Source organism: Heptranchias perlo, chromosome 6, assembly GCF_035084215.1.
Source record: "Heptranchias perlo isolate sHepPer1 chromosome 6, sHepPer1.hap1, whole genome shotgun sequence".
Classification (NCBI taxonomy): Eukaryota; Metazoa; Chordata; class Chondrichthyes; order Hexanchiformes; family Hexanchidae; genus Heptranchias; species Heptranchias perlo.
In genome coordinates, this window is record NC_090330.1 from 66241050 (window position 1) to 66261593 (window position 20544).

General features: G+C 45.8%; 1 long non-coding RNA gene across 1 annotated transcript in view; it reads right to left on the reverse strand.

The window, feature by feature from the left end:
- Positions 1-340: 340 nt before the first annotated feature.
- Positions 341-20544, reverse strand: part of LOC137322549 (uncharacterized) — a 116370-nt gene continuing 96166 nt past the window's right edge. Inside the window, exons 5-6 of the long non-coding RNA XR_010963168.1 lie at positions 2641-2772; positions 341-1055 (exon numbers count right to left, since the gene is read on the reverse strand). This is a non-coding gene — a long non-coding RNA (uncharacterized lncRNA). The remainder of the gene's footprint in view (positions 1056-2640; positions 2773-20544) is intronic.

Here is a 20544-nt window from a genome sequence, read left to right on the forward strand (position 1 = left end):
ATCATGACATAGGCCAAAGAAGAACTGCTAAATAATTGCAGTTATCGCAAGATGGCATAAAGCTTTGACTGTGCTGTCAAAGGTGATGATGGCAGAAATGAGATGAAAGCAGATGACCCTGGGAAAGAACTTAAGGCAGATCACATGGCTGTTGGTGTCATCTGAAATGTCTTTATACCGAATCCACGTATGTCAATCGATCAATAGCTGACCGATGACAAACCGTCCAAAAAATAGGCCTTATGATGCGTGAAAATGAGGAAAGTGCAGTGGGATATGAGCTTGTAATAACGCAACCTGCAAGTGTACCCAACATCCCAACATTTTTATTGGAGGAAAATAAAAACTAAGTTCGCATAAATTCAGTTTGCAGCAGTGGTGGATTCAGAACTTACTGAAGGCAGATGTCATGCTGAAGGCAGATGTCAACGCTGAAGGCAGATGTCAACGCTGAAGGCAGATGTCAACGCAGATGTCAACGCTGAAGGCAGATGTCAACGCTGAAGGCAGATGTCAATGCTGAAGGCAGATGTCAATGCTGAAGGCAGATGTCAACGCTGAAGGCAGATGTCAATGCTGAAGGCAGATGTCAACGCTGAAGGCAGATGTCAATGCTGAAGGCAGATGTCAACGCTGAAGGCAGATGTCAACGCTGAAGGCAGATGTCAATGCTGAAGGCAGATGTCAACGCTGAAGGCAGATGTCAACGCTGAAGGCAGATGTCAACGCTGAAGGCAGATGTCAACGCTGAAGGCAGATGTCAATGCTGAAGGCAGATGTCAACGCTGAAGGCAGATGTCAATGCTGAAGGCAGATGTCAATGCTGAAGGCAGATGTCAACGCTGAAGGCAGATGTCAACGCTGAAGGCAGATGTCAATGCTGAAGGCAGATGTCAATGCTGAAGGCAGATGTCAATGCTGAAGGCAGGAGAATTATTTTCTATGGGGCCTGGAGAAGTCCACACAAAATGGTGATTTTTCCAATTTAACTGATGCATCTTCTGACATTTTGAAGCTTACTGTGATTCTGCCTTCAAAGCCTAAATTAATTTTTCCTGGAAGGATTGCAGATGTTGTAAAAATGAAAATAAAAGTGACTTTGGTACAGCTCTATAGGGTCCAGTAAATCTAACAACAGATACACCATGAAATCTAATTTACAATGCACAGGGCATTCTACATGCACAAATCAAAACTGTCTCACCTTTTTTTAAGATTTGTTCTCAGGATGTAGGCGTCGCTGGCGAGGCCGCATTAGCTTCCCATCCCTAGTTGCCCTAAGGACACTGGGTAGGGGTGGCAGGTTCCCTTCCCTCAAGGACATTAGTGATTTTTACCACAATCCGGCAGCTTTTGTCGTTATTTGATTTGGTGCCAGCCCTCAAATTGCCAGTTTTTACTGAATTCAATTTCCCATTTGCCATAGTGGGATTTGAACACAAAACCTCTGGATTGCTAGAGGTACCATAACCATTAGGTTACTGTACCCACTAACCCTGCCCCCGACCCCATGACAGTCCAGAGGCAGGCACGGGATTACATAAATTGATGGTGTGCTGACTTAAGTATTTTAAATGAACTACATTTACTTTTATAGAATCATAGAACGATCCAGCACAGAAGGAGGCCATTCAGCCCATCATGCCTGTGCGGGCTCTTTGAAAGAGCTATCCAATTAGTCCCACTCCCCTGCTCTTTCCCCATAGTCCGGCAAATTTCTCCTTTTCAAGTCTATACCCAATTCCCTTTTGAAAGTTACTATTGAATCTGCCTCCACCACACTTTCAGACAGTGCATTCCAGATCATAACAACTCACTGTGTAAAAAAATGACTCATCACCCCGCTGGTTCTTTTGGCGATTATCTTAAATCTGTGTCCTCTGGTTGATAATCCTCCAGCCAGTTGATACAGTTTCTCCATATTTACCTTATCAAAACGCTTCATAATTTTGAACACCTCTATTAAATCTCCCCTTAACCTTCTCTGCTCTAAGGAGAACAACCCCAACTTCTCCAGTCTCTCCACATAACTGAAGTCCCTCATCCCTGGTACCATTCTAGTAAATCTCTTCTGCACCCTCTCCAAGGCCTTGAAATCCTTTTAAATAGCTGCAGGTGGGATAGGGGTAAGTCAATATCAGTAAAACAAAATCTTAGAACTAAGTTCTGATGAAGAGTCGCACCCAAACATTTAGATGATCATCAACCTATTCAGCATTTCAAACGTTTTCTAACACAAGACTAGAAATGACTGTTTGAGCAGATAAATGTTTAACATGCTCGAATGATATTCTTCCATCCACTATTTTAACAGAGGGTTTAACCTGTTTAAAATAAATGGATTAATGTATTCCATTAAAATAGCATACAGAGGAGAGTTAGTGTAATTGGTTAAGGATTTATCTGATCTTATCACCAATAGTAATTTCTGGCCTATTTTGATCTTTTGACTCGGCCAGAAAAGTTTACTTTCTTGTACTGGAAATAAAAATCACTGCAAACAGCAATCATTAAAAAAGAGGGTAAATTGGACTGTTTGCAGCAATGGGGATGGGGGCTTAATTCTGTCTCTCGGGTGTGCAGACTGACTGCGCCAGTCTGGGGTTTGCAATCTATTATACTCATTGATTATTGCCATACCTCACTCCCCCTCAGTGAATGTTGACTGCTCCAATATGGATGGTGTGGATTCACTCTCTGTTTGCTGCATGGTAACAAAACTCATTGCCAGTCCAACTCCATTCCCCATTTTATTTCCAAACCGTGGCAATTCTGCAAGTGACAAGAAAACTCAAATAAAGCCAAATAATGGATTCACAGCAGAACAACCTCCTCATCTTAAAAAAAAGCATCCGCAACTTAATAAACCTTAGTGTGACTACTGCCTGACATGCTCCAGAAAGTTCCTTGGAGAAAAATCCATTTTGTTTTCAAGAAGCTGTATTTAACAGCTTACTTGTTATATAATTTCATCACAGACAAAAACAAAATAAATACACCTGTGATTGCAACTGTCAGAACCCATCAGCTGATCTGGAAACATTTCTGTGGGAGAAAGTAATGTCTGGTTCATCGCTTCTAAAGGCCTTTAGTTCCACCATATGACCAATTGGGTTGCTTGTTACAGGCAACTTCCAAACCCAATGGAAAGAGAAATCGGTGGCATGTACGTGAACCATGGCTCAAACTATTCTGAGGGTGTAATGTCTCCTGATGATCTTACTGAAAAAGTCATTGAATACACAACAAAAAATTATCAATAGGAAGAATTGTCATGGCCTTTTGATTCACATTAAGCACAAACAACATACTGTATGACTGTGGTGCGAGGTGTACATATGTCTGGGTTGCTTGGGTGGCTTGTTGTATGTCTTGATAGGACATAACAAACTCTGGTATGTTGTACATAATGTCCTTCATTCCATCCATCTCCCAGATATTTTACCTTCCTAACAAACTGTTTGAACGTCTCTTTTTGTAGACTTGAAAGCTCTTCCCTGTGAGCACCATGCTTGAGGAGCTGTCTCTGATATCTTGTGAGATGAAGGGTTGATTCTGAGTCCTTTAATTCCAGGTACTGTCCTACTTTACCCATGTCAAGTGGATGCCCATTGACTTGAAACATGTGTGGCCGGGAATTTCCTTGGACACGCTCCCGTTCCACTGTCGGAAATGTGGTTGAAACCTTGTCGATACGCATAAACGGGGTTTCTGCCACACATCCGGTGAAATTACATTAGTGGAACAGGAGCATCTCTTAGGAAATTCCAAGCAAAATAGAACTTCCATTGCATTCTGGACTTAGTACACTTCCTTTTTAACTTGCATTTATTTTCTGCTGAGCATCTTGGGATAGCCCTTCACTCTCTATTGTTGGTAAGATCTAAGCTGCAGTTGTCTATCCTATCTAAGCCGTTCACTTGACATTACGGAGAAATGTACAAGATGTTTTTTCTGATTGGGGAGGGGTTGGTGAACATAATCCTTCTCCGTTGGTTGTCATCTCATTTCTTAGGTCAGTGCTGCTGTTATATTTATGATGCCAGTTTAATGCCTGCTCCTGACTCTGGCTTGACAAAATCAGGTCTTTAGGGAGTAGATCAGTCATAGTACATCCTTGGACTTGTATCAGTAGGGTACCAGTGGAGTTTTCCAACTTTGTGATGATCTTAATTTTAGTTCTCTTCATATGGTTTAACTTTTTTTTCTACGTTCATGCTTTGTGCTTCCTTCCAATTCAGTTTCACACTTTGGAGGAGAGCTTGGCTGTAGTGAATAAGTTCAAACTGCAGAGTCTTGCTTTGTTTTTGAGATCATCGAGTTGATCTTTGATTTTTTTTGGAAATATTTTTAATCGCAGAGTCACTTTGTAACGGGAACATTGCTCAAAAGTTGTAACTTGTACCCAGGAGTGAAGAGGCAGTGAGTATGCAAGTGCAGAGCTTCATTGGTACTCTGCTCATACATGTCCAAGCGGACATTACAATTGGCATGTTTCCTAAAGATTTGGCTTCTGCAAATTAGAGGAGTCAGTATTAAACAAGCATAAATATAACAGCAGCATTTATAGTACCAATGAACTCCTGCAACTAGCAGCAATAAAATCTTACTCAAATGGTATAAAGTTAAATGGCAGAAAATTAAAGGCGCTATATCTGAATGCACGAAGCATTCATAACAAGATAAATTAATTAATGACACAAATAGAGATAAATGGGTTTGATCTAGTAGCCATTACTGAAACATGGTTGCAGGGTGACCAAGGTTGGGAACTAAATATTCCAGGGTATTTGACTTTTAGAAAAGATAGGCAAAATGGAAAAGGAGGTGGTGATGGGGGTGGGAGGGGTTATCCCTTATAATAAAGGAGGGGATAAAGACAGTAGTGAGAAGGAATCTTAGTTCAGAAAATCAGGATGTAGAATCAGTATGGGTGGAGCTAAGAAATAGCAAGGGGCAGAAAAGACAGGTGGGAGTAGTTTATAGGGCCCCGAACAGTAGTTATAGTGTTGGACAGAGTATGAAACAGGAAGTTAGAGGAGCATGCAACACGGGTAATGCAATAATCATGGGGACTTTAATCTTCATATAGACTGGGCAAACCAAATTGGCAAAGGTAGTTTGGAGGACGAGTTCATGGAATGCATTCGAGACAGTTTTCTAGAACAATATGTTGAGGAACCAACCAGGGAACAGGTTATTTTAGATCTAGTATTGTGTAATGAGACAGGGTTAATTAGTAATCTTATAGTTAAGGATCCTCTGGAGCAGATCATATGATAGAATTTCATATTGAGTTTGAGATTGATGTAGTTGAGTCCGAAACTAGGGTCTTAAATTTAAACAAAGCCAATTATTTAGTATGAGGGGTGAGTTGGCTAAGGTAGATTGGGAAATTAGATTAAAAGATATGACAGTGGATAAGGAATGGCGAACGTTTAAAGAAATAAATCATAATTCTCGACAAGTATACATTCCCTTGAGGAATAAAAACTCCACTGGCAATGTGGTCCAACTGTGGCTAACTAGAGAAATTAAGGGTAGTATTAGATTAAAAGAAGAGGCTTACAATGTTGACAAGAAGAGTAGTAAGCATGAGGATTGGGAGGGTTTTAGAAATCAGCAAAGGATGACCAAGAAATTGATAAAGAGGGAGAAAATAGAATATGAGGGTAAACCAGCAAGAAATATAAAAACACATGGTAAGAGCTTCTACAAGTATATAAAAAGAATGAGATTAGCGAATGTAAACGAGGATCCCTTAGAGGCAGAGACAGGAGAAATTATAATAGGGAATAAGGAAATGGCAGAAATGTTCAACAAATATTTTGTATCTGTCTTCACAGAAGAAGACACAAAAAACCACCAGAAATAGTGGGGAACCAATGGGGTAAAAAGAGTGAGGAACTTAAAGTAATTAAGATTAGTAAAGAAAAAGTGCAGGAGAAATTAATGGGTCTAAAAGCTAACAAATCCCCTGGACCAAATGACCTACATCCTAGGGTTTTAAAAGAGGTGGCTGCAGAGATAGTGGATGCATCGGTTTTGATCTTCCAGAATTCCCTAGATTCTAGAACGGTCCCAGTGGATTGGAAGGTAGCAAATGTAACCCCGTTATTCAAGAATGGAGGGAGAGAGAAATCAGGAAACTATAGGCCAATTAGCCTGACATCAGTAGTAGGGAAAATGTTAGAATCTATTATGAAAGATTTGGTAACAGGGCACTCAGAAAATCATAACATGATTAGGCAGAATCAACATGGTTTTATGAAAGGGGCTTGGTTAGGAAGTTGGCTGAGTGAAAGGCGACAGAGAGTAGGGATAATGGGTAGGTACTCACATTGGCAGGATGTGACTAGTGGAGTCCCACAGGGATCTGTTTTGGGGCCTCAATTATTCACAATATTTATTAACGACTTAGATGAAGGCATAGAAAGTCTCATATCTAAGTTTGCCGATGACACAAAGATTGGTGGCATTGTAAGCAGTGTAGATGAAAACATAAAATTACAAAGCGATATTGATAGATTAGGCGAATGGGCAAAACTGTGGCAAATGGAATTCAATGTAGACAAATGTGAGGTCATCCACGTTGGATCAAAAAAGGATAGAACAGGGTACTTTCTAAATGGTAAAAAGTTAAAAACAGTGGATGTCCAAAGGGACCTAGGAGTTCAGGTACATAGATCATTGAAGTGTCATGAACAGGTGCAGAAAATAATCAATAAGGCTAATGGAATGCAGGCCTTTATATCTAGAGGACTGGAGTACAAGGGGGCAGAAGTTATGCTGCAGCTATACAAAACCCTGGTTAGACCGCACCTGGAGTACTGTGAGCAGTTCTGGGCACCGCACCTTTGGAAGCACAAATTGGCCTTGGAGGGAGTGCAGTGCAGGTTTACTAGAATGATACCCGGACTTCAAGGGTTAAATTACGAGGAGAGATTACACAAATTGGGGTTGTATTCTCTGGAGTTTCGAAGGTTAAGGGGTGATCTGATCGAAATTTATAAGATATTAAGGGGAACAGATAGGGTAGATAGAGAGAAACTATTTCCGCTGGTTGGGGATTCTAGGAGTAGGGGGCACAGTCTAAAAATTAGAGCCAGACCTTTCAGGAGCGAGATTAGAAAACATTTCTACACACAAAGGGTGGTAGAAGTTTGGAACTCTCTTTCGCAAACGGCAATTGATATTAGCTCAATTGCTAAATTTAAATGTGAGATAGATAGCTTTTTGGCAATCAAAGGTATTAAGGGATATGGGCCAAAGGCGGGTATATGGAGCTAGATCACAGATCAGCCATGATCTTATCAAATGGCAGAGCAGGCACGAGGGGCTGAATGGCCTACTCCTGTTCCTATGTTCCTATGTTTGACAAATCTGTTAGAGTTTTTTGAGGGTGTAACTAGCAGGTAGATAAGGCAGAACCAGTGGATGTAGTATATTTAGATTTTCAAAAGGCATTTGATAAGGTGCTATACAAGAGGTTGTTACACAAGACTAGGGCTTCTGGGATTGGGGGTAATATATTACCATGGATTGAGGATTGGTTGATAGACAGAGAACAGTGAGTAGAAATAAACGGGTCATTTTCGGATTGGCAGTTTGTAACTAGTGGGATGCCACAGTGATCAGTTTTTGGGCCTCAGCTATTTACAGACTGTATCAATGACTTAGATGAGGGGTCCAAGTGTAATGTATCCAGGTTTGCAGATGATACAAAGCTATTCCTTATGTCCCTATGTTCTTATGAAGTGTAGTCCACTCCAAGTCCAACCTTGACGATATTGCCCTTACTCTTAAACCCACACCTTCCCCATAAACAAAGGGTGCCACCAACCTCAAGGTACCAATAGATCCTTTCACAAAGATTGCACTATCAATCTGCAGAATAATGACTTCACAAATTGCATATGAATTAAAACTGGATAAAAAAGTGTGACCATACCTTTGGTTTAATAAAATTATGCGCATAACATAACACTGCAAAGGGTATTTGTGTAACTCTAAGTTGGTTAAATTTAATATGACATTGTATACAACAGTGTTCGCTTGCCATTGTTTAAAGTAAACTGAACTGAATTATCCGAATATAGGGCTCTATTTTAGCACCCGCTATCGGGTGCGTTCCCCGCGGAGGGGCTCCGAAAATCGGAGAATCCCGGCGCAGTACTGGAGCCCGCCTCAAACCCGCGCACTTCCGGGTTCCCCGCTGACGCACCGGCGTGCGCGCGCAGCCCCTGCTGGTGGGAATCCCGCAGGCAATTAAAGCCAGCGGGATGCCACTTGACAGTATTTATTTAGGTATTTCAGGTCATTAACTGACCTGATTAAGGGACTATGTGGGATTTTAGAACAAAATGGGACTGTTTCCCACACTGGGGGAAAAAATCCCAGGTCGAATGGACGTGTTGCAGCTGTCAGCCTGTGGGGGAGACCCTCACCCATTGCAGGAGGCCACTCCGTCACTTGGGACAAAGTTTGGCCTCCACCACCCTCCTCCCGACAGTGAAAGTCACCAACCTGCACGCTTACCCCGGGGTCCGGAGACATGTACCTACCTTGCGGACCCCCTCAGATGTACATCTTGCGGATGGGGGCCGCCGTCGCTGCAGTCATGACCTCCTCGGAGGGCGAACAGCATCACCAGCCTCACCAGCCTCGCCATCCACGCCATCCACCTCTGACACGTGGAGCTCCACAACAGAGTGCTGTGACACATCCACCTGTACAGCAGGAGGGAGGGCTACCGCAGAGAGAGATGCGTCGCAGAGGGCACTACCCTCGCCACAGGGTCCACAGACCGAGGCTCAGCCTCCTGGACCTCTCTGAGCAGCAGTGCACACGGAGGCTCAGAGTCACTCGACATGTAGCCGTGGACATCTGCAGCCTCTTTCATGCCGAGCTGCTCCTGGCTGGCCCGAGCATTATCTTCTTACCTGTCGCTGTCACAGTCACCACTGCCCTCCACAACTTCTCCTCCGCATCCATCCAGGGTGCAACCGGGGACATCGCCGATGTCTCTCAGTCGTCTGCGCAGAAGAGCCCTGCAAATACACCTATACCCACTCTGCAGTGACACAATGGGTGGCATCAGTTGTGGGTCTTCATTGTGATCCTCAGGAAAGGGCAATTATTGCACAAACCAGACAGGATTCGCGAAGACATGGCAGTAGTGGTGCCAATATAATGTGTAATGTGAGTTGTTCTGAAATTCAATATAAGTAACACCCATGACAAACCCTCAAACACCCTTGTGCATCTCCTTCATGCTCACGACACGTTTGCCTTACGCTGCCTACTGCACATATGTGATGCATGCCCTGTGGCTGCAGCACAGGTAGTGGCAGGTTGAGTGAGGCTGACCGTGAAAGAGATGCATGAGAGGGTGAGTATGAGATAGAGCCATGAGATTGTATGAGGATTGGGTTGAGTGGTAATGGCGGGATGAGTACTGGCGAGGTGAGTAGGTGCAGGTAAGATGAGGATGAGGTTTGAGTGGGTATGAGGGGTGATGTGACAGAGTAGTGTTGGCAGTGCCGAAGGAGATGTGGGGTGGGGGCAGTGCTGTGGCAGACGGAGTGTAGGGGAAAGACTACGTGTACTCACTTTGGCTGACCTACTGAGGTCATTGGAGCGCCTCCTGCACTGTATGCAGGTGGGCGATATGTTGGTGGCGCTGGTGGCCTCCTCTGCCACCTCGAGCCAGGCCTTCCTGGTGGCAGAGGCGGGCCGCTTCCTCCCGCCCGCCGGGTGGAAGATCTCTGTCATCCCCCTCCTCCTCACCCCATGTATTGATACCTGGAGTGAGGCATCATTAAACTGGGAGCAGCCTTCCCCCTGGGCTGCTCCATGCTGTAATTTTTTCTATTTGTTGCAGCATCTGTCAGTGGAGGACTGCCCCTTTAAATAGAGCGCCTCCAGCTGACAGATCTTACTGCGCATGCGCAGCCTGCCCGACGCGCAGATCAGCAGTGGGGAACCCGGAGGAGCAGGTAAGTGGCTCCAATTAGTGGTTTGTCTGCTACGATCGCGCGGGAAACCCACTAATTTCACCGGGCGCGTTACCCACGCGCCCGATAGCCCCCCCGCCGAGAACCCGCAGCCCTGCTAACATCGGGCCCATCAAATCAGTTCAGTTCAGTACACATGCAAAAATTGGCTGCTTTAATTGAAAATGTCATGCCCAGCTTATTTTATTTTCTGATTTATATGCAGCACTTTATCTTGAAGCAGTGCCACAAGTTCATGCCAGTGCAAACTACTATTTGTATTCAGCATAAATGCAGTCAGCCAGTTAGCAGCAGGATCTTAGCGAGGGGCAAATTGCTCTAAGTACAGACAGTGTGTTAGATAAAAATTAAGGCAAGAAAAATATGTAAATGCTACAAACATGACATAAAAACAGAAAATGTTGGAATTACACAGCTGGTCTGTCAGCATCAATGGGGAGAAAGAACAAGTTAACATTTGCGGTGTAGATTCTTTGTCATAGATCAAGAATTAATTTTAATTCTAATTTAATTCATTTTAATTTTAATTAAAAGTTAAGTGAAACAAAATGAAAGTTAATTTCTCCTGTTTTTCTTATAACGCTCAGGAGTACATAATTTTGTGCGTTTTCAGTGAGATTGGATGTGCTATAAGCAACACTATTACACAGCCAGTTTGCCCTTGTAATCAAGGTACCATGTGATTCGATAACTAGCCAAATAGCCATTTACCTGGTAGGTGCTGAATAGGAAAAGTTCAGTTGGTTGCAGAATTTTGAGTGATGATGGAAGGCAAACAGACCAAGCAAAGTTGAAGAGGGTTGGACGGTGGGATGGGTCAGTGACATGGTTTTTTTGGGACAGAAGGGCAACTGGTTGATAAGCAAAGGATACAGGAGGCAATTGCATGGGTTGGCAATATTTTGTCTCCAATTGCAACATATGGATGGATGGATGTGAGACAGTGTCTAAAAAAGTGCAAAGATGAGCAGTGAGGAAATAAGCGAATAGCCTGAGGCTGGGTGTCAAACTAAGTAATAGGTGTCAGGTATGTTTGATTGAGTTGCTTTACTAATAGTATAGGTGAACCAACTTTATCCAATGGCTTGACTGAAGTGTAACACAAAGAAACGAATAAAGATTTTTGCAAAGTATTCAAGCAGGCCAAATAAGGAGCAAATTGCTCTAAGTCCATGTGGTGAAGGTGCTCCCACAATGCTGTTAGATCGGGAGTTCCAGGATTTTGACCCAGCAACGATGAAAGAATGGCAATATAACAACAACAATTGCATTTATATAGCAACTTTAATGTAGTAAAACCTCCCAACGTGCTCCACAGGAGCGTCTTAAGGAGGAGAGAGAGGTAGAGAGACAGAGATTTAAGACCCAGTGTCATTCTGTTACACATGCAAATGACAAATCCAAATGGACTCAGTCAGCGTTTAACACTTCTTCTGATAAGGCACTTCAAATTATTTTGTACTATGCATCAGGCCATCAACAATTTGCTTCAGCCTTAGTTACTCATGATATAAGGGGCGATTTTAACCCGGCCAGGCGGGGGAGGACGGCCAGTTAACATCGCTGCAGAGTACTTGCAGTCGCTTTATTCCCACCAGATGTTCCAATCAGCCATCATTTTAACCACAAAATTTGGAGGGCCCAAACAGTTTAGAGCCCGCAGCTCGCCGCAATTTTGATGATGAGGTCCGAGGACAAATTTAGGATGATCTCGGGCCTCACTGTTCTGGCACATCTTGGTTGCGAGCCGCACTGATCATGCCCGGTTTCGGGCGCTAATGAATTTAGGCCTCATTACCTCTGAGCAGGTGGCAGAGCAGGTCAGAGGCTGAGTATCTGCGGCAATTGGCTTACCCCCTGACTCCCCTAAGCCTCTCTACCATCTACAAGGCACAAGTCAGGAGTGTGATGGAATACTCTCCATTTGCCTGGGTGGGTGCAGCTCCAACAACACTCAAAAAGCTTCACACAATCCAGGACAAAGCATTCTGCTTGATCGGCACCCCATCCACTGGCTTAAACATCCACTCCCTCTACCATCAGCGTACCGTGGCTGCAGTGTGTTCTATCTCCAGGATGCAGTGCAGTAACTTGCCAAAGCTCCTTCGGCAGCGCCTTCCAAATCCGCGACCTCCACCATCTAGACCGACATGGGAACACCATCACCATTACCTCCAAGTTCCCCTCCACGTCACACACCATCCCGACTTGTGCATCCCCAACTTTCTTCACTCCACCATTGGCAGCCGTGCCTTCAGCTGCCTAGGCCTTAAGTTCTGGAATTCCCTCCCTAAATTTCTCTGTCTCTCTACCTCTCTCTCCTCCTTAAGACGCTCCTGTGGAGCACCTTGGGAGGTTTTACTACATTAAAGTTGCTATATAAATGCAATTGTTGTTGTTATATTGCCATTCTTTCATCGTTGCTGGGTCAAAATCCTGGAACTCCCTATCTAACAGTATTGTGGGAGCACCTTCACCACATGGACTGCAGTGGTTCAAGAAGAAGGCTCACCCACTTCTCAAGGGCAACTGGTGATGGGCATTAAAATGCTGGCCTTGTCAGCGATGCCCACATACCAAGAATGAATTTAAAAATGTACCTGTTACTTACTGGGCAGACCTCTAGACAAGAACTCCTCAGACAGAGTGCAGTGCAGCTATGCAAAACTGCTCTGCTATCTGATCATCATCGTCTTCTTTCTCCCATGTTATGGGTTGCTGCAGATCCATATTTGCAGCCATTCACATGACTGTTTCCATGGCTATGTTGCGCAGCACATCATCAGCAACAACTTACATTTATATAGCACCTTTCATGTAGTAAAACACCCCAAGGCACTGCTCCCCCTGGGAGTTTTTCATTCTTTTATTTTCTACCCTTTTACTTTCTTCTCTTCAATTCGTAGTGACTCATGCCAGGCAAGGGCCCATGGGCACAAGCACCCCTCGGTGTCAACTCTTTATAGGTGAGCCAAGACAATGAATGTCAGTGAACTATTTGACCTTGGAAGGTTTTACAGCTGAACTGAGCCTGCTTTCACTCAGTAGCTTTACACATAAACTTTGCAACAGTGGTCGCTGGCTAGCAATCAGGAGCCTCCATCAAGATCACTGGATAGTGACAGGAGCCTTCCTCAAGATCACTGGATAGTGATCAGGAGCCTCCATCAAGATCACTGGATAGTAATCAGGAGCCTCCATCAAGGGGTCACTGGGTAGTGATCAGGAGCCTCCATCAAGATCACTGGATAGTAATCAGGAGCCTCCATCAAGGGGACATTGGGTAGTGATCAGAAGCCTCCATCAAGGGAACACTGGGTAGTGATCAGGAGCCGCCATCAAGGGGACACTGGGTAGTGATCAGGAACCTCCATCAAGGGGACACTGGGTAGTGATCAGGAGCCTCCATCAAGTGGACACTGGGTAGTGATCAGGAACCTCCATCAAGGGGACACTGGGTAGTGATCAGGAGCCTCCATCAAGGGGACACTGGGTAGTGATCAGGAGCCTCCATCAAGGGGACACTGGGTAGTGATCAGGAGCCTCCATCAAGGGGACACTGGGTAGTGATCAGGAGCCTCCATCAAGGGGACACTGGGTAGTGATCAGGAGCCTCCATCAAGGGGACACTGGGTAGTGATCAGGAGTCGCCATCGCTACCTTTACAAAAATCTTTTAATTAGGTGACCTTTTATTTTAAAAGATGTTTTTCTCCATTTTAAAACTATTTTTCTCCTCCTCTTTAAGTCCTCTATACTCAGCTCCACTCTGTGACAAGTCACATGAAGATCTATAAGGGCCGTGATGATTGACTGGGGGGTAATTTTAACCCCAAAGAATGGGTGGGTCAGGGGCGGGTGGGAGGTTAAAGTAACAGCTTTTTGAAGCGTGACCATAACCCGGCTCCAATGCGTCCATTTTGGGTTTAACGTGGGTGCGTTTGGATGCGCGTGCGCAGCTGAAACCTGGGAGTTGCATCCCCCAATAAATGATGGTGGGCAAATCATTAAAGGGGCAATTTACCTGCTTGAAATACTTGAGGTAGGTAATTTTTTGTTGATTCTGAACCTGAAATGATTTTTACTTCACCTGCGTGGGTTTCCCATGGCTTCTGAATCTCGCCATTGAAACAGAGGTGAGATGCAGCCGACATTGATTTGGCCCTTTAAACCTGTGATTGACACACATAAATAACAGCTCAGGTATTGTATCAGGTCTCTCAGTTATCTTAGGCAAACGTTTGGCTGAGGGTTCTTTGTATTGGGTCTCTATTCACTCTTCCAGCCATCACTCAACTAAATTAAAGATTCAGAAAATAATCAATTGTTAATGTCCTGAATCAATCTTGAGTATGTGCACAAGCTTATATTTTTAAGAATGATGACAAAATATGAAATATTGGAATTTTCTGCCGTCAAATTACTTGAAAGATTCATAACATTTTATAAGAACGTAGCTATATTGCTAATATAAATTATAGGAATCTTACAACACCAGGTTATAGTCCAACAAATTTATTTTAAAATCACAAGCTTTCGGAGATTATCTCCTTCGTCAGATGATTGAATGAAAAGGTTCTCAAATCGCATATCTTATATGATGTTGGGACAGCATCACACCAATCAAAAGGTGTCGTTGTTATTCAAACAGGCCAGTCACGGAGAACAGAACGTCCCAGTACACTCGATATACATTGTGTCTTTTACACAGGCAAGCAGAAAGAAACTTAAAATGGCAGAGAGAGAGAGAGAATTTTAAAAAACATATAAATTTTTTTCCCCCTTTTTGCTGGTGGGGTTACGTGTAGCGTGACATGAACCCAAGATCCCGGTTGAGGCCGTCCTCATGGGTGCGGAACTTGGCTATCAACTTCTGCTCGACGATTTTGCGTTGTCGTGTGTCTCGAAGGCCGCCTTGGAGAACGCTTACCCGAAGATCGGTGGCTGAATGTCCTTGACTGCTAAAGTGTTCCCCGACTGGGAGGGAACCCTCCTGTTTGGCGATTGTTGCGCGGTGTCCGTTCATCCGTTGTCGCAGCGTCTGCATGGTCTCGCCAATGTACCATGCTCCGGGGCATCCTTTCCTGCAACGTATGAGGTAAACAACGTTGGCCGAGTCACAGGAGTATGAACCATGTACCTGGTGGGTGGTGTCCTCTCGTGTGATGGTGGTATCCGTGTCGATGATCTGGCATGTCTTGCAGAGGTTGCCGTGGCAGGGTTGTGTGGTGTCGTGGACGCTGTTCTCATGAAAACTGGGTAACTTGCTGCGAACGATGGTCTGTTTGAGGTTGGGTGGCTGTTTAAAGGCGAGCAGTGGAGGCGTGGGGATGGCCTTAGCGAGGTGTTCGTCGTCATCGATGACATGTTGAAGGCTGCGGAGAACATGGTGTAGTTTCTCCGCTCCAGGGAAGTACTGGACGACGAAGGGTACTCTGTTGGTTGCGTCCCGTGTTTGTCTTCTGAGGAGGTCTATGCGATTCTTCGCTGTGGCCCGTCGGAACTGTCGATCGACAAGTCGAGCGTCATATCCCGTTCTTACGAGGGCGTCTTTCAGCGTCTGTAGGTGTCCATCGCGTTCCTCCTCGTCTGAGCAGATCCTGTGTATTCGTAGGGCCTGTCCATAGGGGATGGCCTCTTTGACGTGGTTGGGGTGGAAGCTGGAAAAGTGGAGCATCGTGAGGTTGTCCGTGGGCTTGCGGTAGAGTGAGGTGCTGAGGTGCCCGTCTTTGATGGAGATTTGTGTGTCCAAGAAAGAAACCGATTCTGAGGAGTAGTCCATGGTGAGTTTGATGGTGGGATGGAACTTGTTGATGTTATCGTGTAGTCTCTTCAGTGATTCTTCGCCGTGGGTCCATAGGAAGAAAATGTCGTCGATGTATCTGGTGTATAGTGTTGGTTGGAGGTCCTGTGCAGTGAAGAAGTCGTGCTCGAACTTGTGCATGAAAATGTTGGCGTATTGGGGTGCGAATTTGGTCCCCATGGCTGTTCCGTGTGTTTGGGTAAAGAACTGGTTATTGAAGGTGAAGACATTGTGATCCAGGATGAAGCGGATGAGTTGTAGGATGGCGTCTGGAGATTGGCTGTTGTTGGTGTTGAGTACTGAGGCTGTTGCAGCGATGCCGTCATCGTGGGGGATACTGGTGTATAGTGCCGAGACGTCCATCGTGGTGAGAAGTGTTCCTGGTTCAACTGGTCCGTGGGTGCTGAGTTTTTGTAGGAAGTCTGTAGTGTCGCGACAGAAGCTGGGGGTTCCCTGTACAATGGGTTTCAGGATGCCCTCGACGTATCCAGAGAGGTTCTCACACAGGGTTCCATTGCCTGATACGATAGGACGTCCGGGTGTGTTGGCTTTGTGTATCTTTGGGAGGCAGTAGAAGTCTCCCACGCGGGGAGTACGTGGGATGAGAGTGCGTAGGATGCTTTGAAGGTCTGGATCGAAGGTCTTGATCAGTTTGTTGAGCTGGTGGGTGTGTTCTTTGGTCGGATCTGCGGGTAACCGTCTGTAGTGTTCCTGGTTGTCCAGTTGTCGGTATGCTTCTTTGCAATAGTCCGTTCTGTTCTGTATGACAATGGCTCCTCCTTTGTCCGCTGGTTTGATGACGATGTTTCGGTTGGTCTTGAGAGCGTTGATGGCGTTGCGTTGTGCTCGGGTGACATTCTGGACTGTCTTCTGAGTGCGCCTGATGAATCTGGCATTGACGCATTTCCTGACAGCTTGGGCATACATGTCAAGCTGAGGGTAGCGACCCTCCGGAGGAGTCCAGTTTGACTCTTTCCTCTTCGGTTGCTGTACCGTGGATCCCTCTGTCTGCTGTTCTGGATCATTGATTGTCTCATTGGGTTCACTGTTGAAATCTTGGGGTTTGTGGTAAAATTCCCGGAGCCTCATTCTCCTGATGAATTCCTCTGTGTCCGCCGCGAGACCGATGCGGTCCATTTTGGTGGTGGGGCAGAAATTGAGCCCTCGGCTGAGAACCTCGATTTCGTCTGGTTGAAGGGTGTGGTCGGACAAATTGATGATAGACTTCCCTGTGGTTGTAACCGTGGTACCGGGGGAGGCTTGGTCGTTGCTGGTGGTGATGCCGAGTTTCTCAAGCTTCCTGCTCTTGGTTTTCATGTAGGCAGTGTAGTTCCGTTGCCTCGTCTGTTTGGCGGTATATCGTAGCTGGTCTGCTGTGTCCTGAGTACAGGTTGAGAGTATGGACTCTATCTTGGTTTCGAGGTTGTGGCGTCTGCTGTAGAGTTGGTGTATGAGATGGTTGCAGAGTGTGCGAGAGGTACGGCGGCAGAGTCTCTCAGCGTAATCCGAGTTGTATGTGGACTTGAGTGGGTTCTTGATCTGTAGTCCTTTCGGGATCTTGTCTGCTTTCTTGCAGCTCTGTAAAAACTTGATGTCTGTGTCGATATGCGCAATCTTCATGGAGATCCTTAACACTGTGAGCCGGCAGTTTGTGGTGTCGATAGTAGCCATGATGTGGAGATGCCGGTGATGGACTGGGGTGGACAAATGTAAGGAATCTTACAACACCAGGTTATAGTCCAACAAATTTATTTTAAAATCACAAGCTTTCGGAGATTATCTCCTTCGTCAGATGATTGAATGAAAAGGTTCTCAAATCGCATATCTTATATGATGTTGGGACAGCATCACACCAATCAAAAGGTGTCGTTGTTATTCAAACAGGCCAGTCACGGAGAACAGAACGTCCCAGTACACTCGATATACATTGTGTCTTTTACACAGGCAAGCAGAAAGAAACTTAAAATGGCAGAGAGAGAGAGAGAATTTTAAAAAACATATAAATTTTTTTCCCCCTTTTTGCTGGTGGGGTTACGTGTAGCGTGACATGAACCCAAGATCCCGGTTGAGGCCGTCCTCATGGGTGCGGAACTTGGCTATCAACTTCTGCTCGACGATTTTGCGTTGTCGTGTGTCTCGAAGGCCGCCTTGGAGAACGCTTACCCGAAGATCGGTGGCTGAATGTCCTTGACTGCTAAAGTGTTCCCCGACTGGGAGGGAACCCTCCTGTTTGGCGATTGTTGCGCGGTTGTTTGGACTATTGCAAAGAAGCATACCGACAACTGGACAACCAGGAACACTACAGACGGTTACCCGCAGATCCGACCAAAGAACACACCCACCAGCTCAACAAACTGATCAAGACCTTCGATCCAGACCTTCAAAGCATCCTACGCACTCTCATCCCACGTACTCCCCGCGTGGGAGACTTCTACTGCCTCCCAAAGATACACAAAGCCAACACACCCGGACGTCCTATCGTATCAGGCAATGGAACCCTGTGTGAGAACCTCTCTGGATACGTCGAGGGCATCCTGAAACCCATTGTACAGGGAACCCCCAGCTTCTGTCGCGACACTACAGACTTCCTACAAAAACTCAGCACCCACGGACCAGTTGAACCAGGAACACTTCTCACCACGATGGACGTCTCGGCACTATACACCAGTATCCCCCACGATGACGGCATCGCTGCAACAGCCTCAGTACTCAACACCAACAACAGCCAATCTCCAGACGCCATCCTACAACTCATCCGCTTCATCCTGGATCACAATGTCTTCACCTTCAATAACCAGTTCTTTACCCAAACACACGGAACAGCCATGGGGACCAAATTCGCACCCCAATACGCCAACATTTTCATGCACAAGTTCGAGCACGACTTCTTCACTGCACAGGACCTCCAACCAACACTATACACCAGATACATCGACGACATTTTCTTCCTATGGACCCACGGCGAAGAATCACTGAAGAGACTACACGATAACATCAACAAGTTCCATCCCACCATCAAACTCACCATGGACTACTCCTCAGAATCGGTTTCTTTCTTGGACACACAAATCTCCATCAAAGACGGGCACCTCAGCACCTCACTCTACCGCAAGCCCACGGACAACCTCACGATGCTCCACTTTTCCAGCTTCCACCCCAACCACGTCAAAGAGGCCATCCCCTATGGACAGGCCCTACGAATACACAGGATCTGCTCAGACGAGGAGGAACGCGATGGACACCTACAGACGCTGAAAGACGCCCTCGTAAGAACGGGATATGACGCTCGACTTGTCGATCGACAGTTCCGACGGGCCACAGCGAAGAATCGCATAGACCTCCTCAGAAGACAAACACGGGACGCAACCAACAGAGTACCCTTCGTCGTCCAGTACTTCCCTGGAGCGGAGAAACTACACCATGTTCTCCGCAGCCTTCAACATGTCATCGATGACGACGAACACCTCGCTAAGGCCATCCCCACGCCTCCACTGCTCGCCTTTAAACAGCCACCCAACCTCAAACAGACCATCGTTCGCAGCAAGTTACCCAGTTTTCATGAGAACAGCGTCCACGACACCACACAACCCTGCCACGGCAACCTCTGCAAGACATGCCAGATCATCGACACGGATACCACCATCACACGAGAGGACACCACCCACCAGGTACATGGTTCATACTCCTGTGACTCGGCCAACGTTGTTTACCTCATACGTTGCAGGAAAGGATGCCCCGGAGCATGGTACATTGGCGAGACCATGCAGACGCTGCGACAACGGATGAACGGACACCGCGCAACAATCGCCAAACAGGAGGGTTCCCTCCCAGTCGGGGAACACTTTAGCAGTCAAGGACATTCAGCCACCGATCTTCGGGTAAGCGTTCTCCAAGGCGGCCTTCGAGACACACGACAACGCAAAATCGTCGAGCAGAAGTTGATAGCCAAGTTCCGCACCCATGAGGACGGCCTCAACCGGGATCTTGGGTTCATGTCACGCTACACGTAACCCCACCAGCAAAAAGGGGGAAAAAAATTTATATGTTTTTTAAAATTCTCTCTCTCTCTCTGCCATTTTAAGTTTCTTTCTGCTTGCCTGTGTAAAAGACACAATGTATATCGAGTGTACTGGGACGTTCTGTTCTCCGTGACTGGCCTGTTTGAATAACAACGACACCTTTTGATTGGTGTGATGCTGTCCCAACATCATATAAGATATGCGATTTGAGAACCTTTTCATTCAATCATCTGACGAAGGAGATAATCTCCGAAAGCTTGTGATTTTAAAATAAATTTGTTGGACTATAACCTGGTGTTGTAAGATTCCTTACATTTGTCCACCCCAGTCCATCACCGGCATCTCCACATCATGGCTACTATCGACACCACAAACTGCCGGCTCACAGTGTTAAGGATCTCCATGAAGATTGCGCATATCGACACAGACATCAAGTTTTTACAGAGCTGCAAGAAAGCAGACAAGATCCCGAAAGGACTACAGATCAAGAACCCACTCAAGTCCACATACAACTCGGATTACGCTGAGAGACTCTGCCGCCGTACCTCTCGCACACTCTGCAACCATCTCATACACCAACTCTACAGCAGACGCCACAACCTCGAAACCAAGATAGAGTCCATACTCTCAACCTGTACTCAGGACACAGCAGACCAGCTACGATATACCGCCAAACAGACGAGGCAACGGAACTACACTGCCTACAT